This window comes from Jaculus jaculus, chromosome 19, assembly GCF_020740685.1.
Source record: "Jaculus jaculus isolate mJacJac1 chromosome 19, mJacJac1.mat.Y.cur, whole genome shotgun sequence".
Classification (NCBI taxonomy): Eukaryota; Metazoa; Chordata; class Mammalia; order Rodentia; family Dipodidae; genus Jaculus; species Jaculus jaculus.
In genome coordinates, this window is record NC_059120.1 from 41,634,728 (window position 1) to 41,641,407 (window position 6,680).

Genomic DNA, 6,680 nt, shown 5'->3' on the forward strand with positions numbered 1-6,680 from the left:
CATGGCTTCCAGCCTCTGCAAACGAACTCCAGATGCGTGCGCCCACTTGTGCATCTGGCTAACGTGGGACCTGGGGAATGGAGCCTCGAACCGGGTTCCTTAGGCTTCACAGGCAAGCGCTTAACCGCTAAGCCATCTCTCCAGCCCTGGACTTGATTTTTTTTTTTTAATTTTAAAATTTTTATTAACATTTTCCATGATTATAAAAAAATATCCCATGGTAATTCCCTCCCTCCCCCCTGACACTTTCCCCTTTGAAATTCCATTCTCTATCATATTACCTCCCCATCTCAATCATTGTACTTACATATATACAATATTAACCTATTAAGTACCCTCCTCCCTTCCTTTCTCTTCCCTTTATGTCTCCTTTTTAACTTACTGGCCACTGCTACTAACTATTTTCCTTTTCACGCAGAAGCCCAGTCATCTGTAGCTAGGATCCACATATGAGAGAGAACATGTGGCGCTTGGCTTTCTGGGCCTGGGTTACCTCACTTAGTATAATCCTTTCCAGGTCCATCCATTTTTCTGCAAATTTCATAACTTCATTTTTCTTTACCGCTGAGTAGAACTCCATTGTATAAATGTGCCACTTCTTTATTATCCACTCATCAGTTGAGGGACATTTAGGCTGGTTCCATTTCCCAGCTATTATAAATTGAGCAGCAATAAACATGGTTGAGCACGTACTTCTAAGGAAATGAGATGAGTCCTTTGGATATATGCCCAGGAGTGCTATAGCTGGGTCATATGGTAGATCAATCTTTAGCTGTTTTAGGAACCTTCACACTGTTTTCCACAATGGCTGGACCAGAATGCATTCCCACCAGCAGTGTAGAAGGGTTACTCTTTTTCCACATCCCTGCCAACATTTATGATCATTTGTTTTCATGATGGTGGCCAATCTGACAGGAGTGAGATGGAATCTCAATGTAGTTTTAATCTACATTTCCCTGATGACTAGTGATGTAGAACATTTTTTTAGATGCTTATATGCCATTCGTATTTCTTCCTTTGAGAATGCTCTATTTAGCGCCAAAGCCCATTTTTTGATTGGCTTGTTTGATTCCTTATTATTTAACTTTTTGAGTTCTTTGTATATCCTAGATATTAATCCTCTATCAGATATATAGCTGGTGAAGATTTTTTCCCATTCTGTAGGTTGCCTCTTTGCATTTTTCACTGTGTCCTTTGCAGTGCAAAATCTTTGTAATTTCATGTGATTAATCTGTGGTTTTATTGCCTCAGCAATTGGGGTTGTATTCAGAAAGTCTTTGCCAAGACCAATATATTGGAGGGTTTCCCCTACTTTTTCCTCTAGCAGTTTCAGAGTTTCAGGTCTGATGTTAAGGTCTTTAATCCATTTGGACTTAATTCTTGTGCATGGCGAGAGAGAATAATCTATTTTCATACTTCTACAGATATATATCCAGTTTTCCCAACACCATTTGCTGAAGAGGCTGTCTTTTCTCCAATGAGTATTTTGGGCATTTTTATCGAATATCAGGTGGCTATAGCTACTTGGGCTTACATCTGGGTCCTCTATTCTGTTCCACTGATCTACATGTCTGTTTTTGTGCCAGTACCACGCTGTTTTTGTTACTATGGCTCTGTAGTATAGGTTAAAATCAGGTATGGTGACACCACCAGCCTTATTTTTGTTGCTCAGTATTATTTTAGATATTTGAGGTTTTTTGTGTTTCCAAATGAATTTTTGGATTCTTTTTTCTATTTCCATGAAGAATGTCTTTGGAATTTTGATAGGGATTGCATTAAATGTATAGATTGCTTTAGGTAAGATTGCCATTTTCACAATATTGATTCTTCCAATCCAGGAACAAGGGATGTTTCTCCACTTTCTAGTGTCTTCTGCAATTTCTAGCATGAGTGTTTTAAAGTTCTCATTGTAGAGATTCTTTACTTCCTTCATTAGGTTTATTCCAAGGTACTTTTTTTTTTTTGATACAATTGTGAATGGGAGTGAGTCTCTGATTTCATCCTCTGTGTGTTTGTTGTTAGAATATATGAAGGCTACTGACTTCTGTGTATTTATTTTGTATCCTGCTACATGGCTGTAGGTTTTGATCAGCTCTAACAGTTTGCTAGTAGAGTCTTTAGGGTCCTTTATGTATAGATTCATGTCATCTGCAAATAATGATAACTTGATCTCTTCCTTTCCAATTTGTTTCCCTTTTATGTGTGTCTCTTGCCTTATTGCTATGGCTAAGACTTCCAAAACTATATTAAGTAAAAGTGGGGACAGTGGACACCCTTGTCTTGTTCCTGATTTTAGTGGAAAAGCTTCCAGTTTTTCCCCATTTAGTAATATGTTGGCTGTAGGCTTGTCATAAATAGCTTTTATTATATTGAGATATGTTCCTTCTATTCCCAGTCTCTGTAGGACTTTTATCATGAAGGGATGTTGGATTTTGTCAAATGCTTTCTTTGCTTCTAATGAGATGATCATGTGATTTTTGTCCTTCAACCCGTTTATGTAATGTATTACATTTATAGATTTGTGTATGTTGAACCATCCCTGCATCTCTGGGATAAAGCCTACTTGGTCAGGGTGAATGATCTTTTTGATATACTCTTGTATTCTGTTTGCCAATATTTTGTTGAGAATTTTTCCATCTATGTTCATGAGGGAGATTGGTGTGTAATTTTCTTTTTTTGTTCTATCTTTGCCTGGTTTTGGTATCAGGGTGATGCTGGCCTCATAGAAGGAGTTTGATAGGATTACTTCTTTTTCTATTTCCTGGAAAAGCTTAAGAAGCAATGCTATAGCTCTTCCTTAAAGGTCTGGTAAAAATTCAGCAGTGAATCCATCTGGGCCTGGGCTTTTTTTAGTTGGGAGATTATTGATAACTGTTCGGATCTCCATATTTGTTATAGGTCTATTTCAGTGATTAATCTCATTTTGATTTAATTTAGGTAGGTCATATAAATCAAGGAAATCATCCATTTCTTTCAGATTTTCATACTTTGTGGAGTATATGCTTTTATAGAATGTCCCTATGATTTTTTGAATTTCTCTGGAATCTGTTGTGATGTTACCTTGTTCATCTCTGATTTTATTAATTTGTGTCTCTTCTCTCTTTCTTTTGGTCAGATTTGCTAAGGGTTTATCAATCTTGTTTATCCTTTCAAAGAACCAACTCTTTGTTTCATTAATTCTTTCAATTTTTTTTTGTTTCTATTTCATTAATTTCTGCCCTAATCTTTATTATTTCTTCCCATTTACTGATTTTTGGTTTGCCTTGTTCTTCTTTTTCTAAGGCTTTAAGGTGAGGCATTAGGTCATTTACTTGTGACCTTTCTAATTTCTTTCTTTTTTTTTAATTTTTAAAATTTTTATTAGCATTTTCCACGATTATTAAAAAAAAAAAATCCCATGGTAATTCCCTCCCTCCCCACCCATCTAATTTCTTAATATAGGCACTTAAGGCTATAAATTTACCTCTTAGAACTGCCTTCATTGTGTCCCAGAGATTTTGATATGTTGTGTTCTCATTATCATTTGACTCTATAAATTTTTTGATTTCCTTCTTGATTTCTTCATTGACCTATTCATCATTTAGTAGTGTATTGTTTAGTTTCCATGATTTTGTGTATGCTATATCGCCTTTCTTGCTGCTGATTTGTAGTTTAATTCCATTGTGGTCAGATAGAATGCAAGGAATTATTTCAATTTTCCTGAATTTGTTAAGATTTTCTTTGTGTCCTAATATATGGTCTATTTTAGAGAATGTTCCATGTGCTGCTGAAAAGAATGTATATTCTGCAGCATTTGGAAGAAATGTCCTGTATATATATGTTTAGTCCATTCCTTCTATGACCTCATTTAGTCCAGATGCCTCTCTGTTTATTTTTTCCCAGGATGACCTGTCAATTGATGAGAGTGGGGTGTTAAAGTCACCCACCACCACTGTGTTTGGTGTTATCTGTGACCATAGTTCTAATAGTGTTTGTTTGACGAATTTGGGAGCCCCCATGTTAGGTGCATATATTTTTAGAATTGTAATGCCCTCCTGTTGGAGTGTGCCCTTAATCAATATAAAGTGACCTTCCTTATCTTTCTTGACTAACGTTGGACTGAAGTCTACCTTGTCAGATTTTAGGATAGCAACCCCTGCTTGCTTTCTAGGCCCATTTGCTTGAAACACTGTTTTCCAACCTTTCACCCTGAGATAATGTCTATCTTTTGTAGAAAGGTGAGTTTCTTGGAGACAACAAATTATAGGATCCTACTTTTTAACCCAGTCTGCAAACCTATGTCTTTTCGTTGGGGCATTGAGGCCAGAGATTATTATTGAAAGGTGTGTATTTATGTTTGCCATTTTTTTTGTGTGTGTGGTTCTGGATCTACCTGTGCTCTCTTGTGTTAACTAGTATTTGAATATTGCTTGTTTTTCCTTATATGTGTGCTTTTCCTTTTCTTCAGCATGGAGGATTCTATCAAATATTTTCTGTAGAGCTGGTTTTGTCTTCAAATACTTCTTTAACCTGCTTTTGTCATGGAATATCTTTATTTATCTGTCTATTTGAATGGATAGATTTGCAGGATAAAGTAACCTTGTTTGACAGTTGTTATCTTTCAGAACTTGGACTACATCACTCCAAGCCCTTCTGGCTTTTAAAGTTTGTGTTGAATAATCTGCTGTAATCCTGATGGGCTTACCTTTGTAGGTAACTTGATTTTTCTCTCTAACTGCTTTCAATATTTTCTCTTTGGTGTGTGTGTTTGGAAGTTTGATTATAATATGGCGAGGAGAGGTTCTTTCCAGGTTTTGTCTGGCTGGGGTTCTAAAGGCTTCCTGTATCTGCATTGGCACCTCTTTCCCAATTTGGGGGAAATTTTCTTCTATGACTTTGTTGAAGACACCTGCTATGCCTTTGGAGTGGAATTCTTCTCCTTCTACTATGCCCTGAATTCTTATATTTGATCTTTTCATAGTGTCCCGAATATCTTGAAATTCCCACTCATACTTTTTGATAAGTTTGTCTTTCTCTTTGTTGGCCTGTATTAGATCTGCCACCTGGTCTTCTAGCTTAGATATTCTGTCCTCTCCCTCATCCATCCTACTGGTGAGATTTTCTACAGAGTTTTTTTTATTTCATTAACTGTGTTCTTCATTGCTAGTAATTCTGACTGGTTTTTCTTTATTATTTCTATTTTCTTATTTATGTCTTGTATTGCCTTCTTTATTTCATCTTCTCCAGCCCTAAGAGTTTTTTTAAATGATTACCATAGACTTTATTATAGTTCAGGTTTAATCAACTTCATAAAAATACAGAGACATCTGTAAATCTCAGTTACAGGATTACTACTTTGCCCATTCTTTTCTCTCTTTTCTGCCATGAATATCCTTTTTTCAGATATGGTTCAAGGTAGAATTTATCCTTATATTTTGTCCACTGCTCCTGAGGTAAAATCTGATGTGTCAGGGGCAGGTCCAGTGCCCTCTTAATGCGAAACAGCCTGTCATTATACAGGCTCTCAGGAAGCCTTCTTATGGCTTCTTTCACATCTTCATCCTCCTATATTGTATTGTCTCTCATTAATCCTGTTTTATTGAATCATGCAGCATTGTAGTACCATTTTCAAATACCATCCAGCCACCAGCCTGATGCTGAAACAGCAGACTTTTTAGCCATTTGATCCATACTTCTAAGAGTTTTTGGTGGCATCCTTTGGAACACTTAGGTAAAGAGGCAAAAGGGGCTAGTCTGACTTCTTCCTTTCCACTTTGTATCCCTTTAATTTTAATTTCTTTCTCTTGCCTTATTACTTCAAGAACTATGAGCTAAGACATCAAATACTATGTTGAATAGCAATAGTGAGAGTGGGATTTTTATCTTTTAGGAAATCACTGTGTTTCTAATTTTTTATGTAAATTTTGCAAATTTACTTGTTCTTATATAAATATTTTGCTTTTAAAATGAAGTTTCTATATGATGCAGCTATCAGTTGCCTAAGTATTTATCCAAAGGAAATGAAGGCAGCATCCAATATAGATGTCTACATGTGCATGTTTATTGTGGCATTATTCATAGTAGCTAAGTATGGAGTTAGTTCAGATGTCTGTTGGGTAAAGTACTATGGTGTATGTACACAATAAAATACTATTCTGACATGAAACATAACATTTTAAGTTGCTGTTGTCTTATATAGGACTGACATAAAATTAGCTTCTTAATTAAGAACAAATTTATTTTAAAAATACAAAGTCTAAGTAAGTGACATAATCATATTCTCCAACGCCCCATAGATGAAAAAGGCCCAGGGAAACTCTGGCCACCTTTGTCCCTGGAAAGCCATTCTTGTATGGTTTATTCCTATGAGTTGATTTTTTTGTACTGTTAAAAAGAAAATACAGCAGGGCGTGGTGGCACACACCTTTAATTCCAACACTCAGGAGGCAGAGGTAGGAGGATCACCATGAGTTCAAGGCCACCCTGAGAATGCATAGTAAATTCCAGGTCAGCCTGAACTAGAGTGAGACCCTACCTCAAAAAAAAAAAAAAAAAAAAAGAATACACTAATGGTTAGAAACTGAGAATATAGAAAATGCAAAAAAAAAAAAGTTTTTAGAAAAGATTTAGAGTGAAAGGGAGATAGTGTGATGTCATAACCAATGATACCAAATAAAGAGCCCTAAACATAAGGTAAGGTT

The 6,680-nt window shown here is 36.0% G+C and overlaps 1 pseudogene; it reads right to left on the minus strand.

Annotated features, from left to right (window-relative positions):
• Positions 1-5,330: 5,330 nt before the first annotated feature.
• Positions 5,331-5,661, minus strand: LOC101597399 (annotated as a pseudogene).
• Between the last annotated feature and the right edge of the window lie 1,019 nt (positions 5,662-6,680).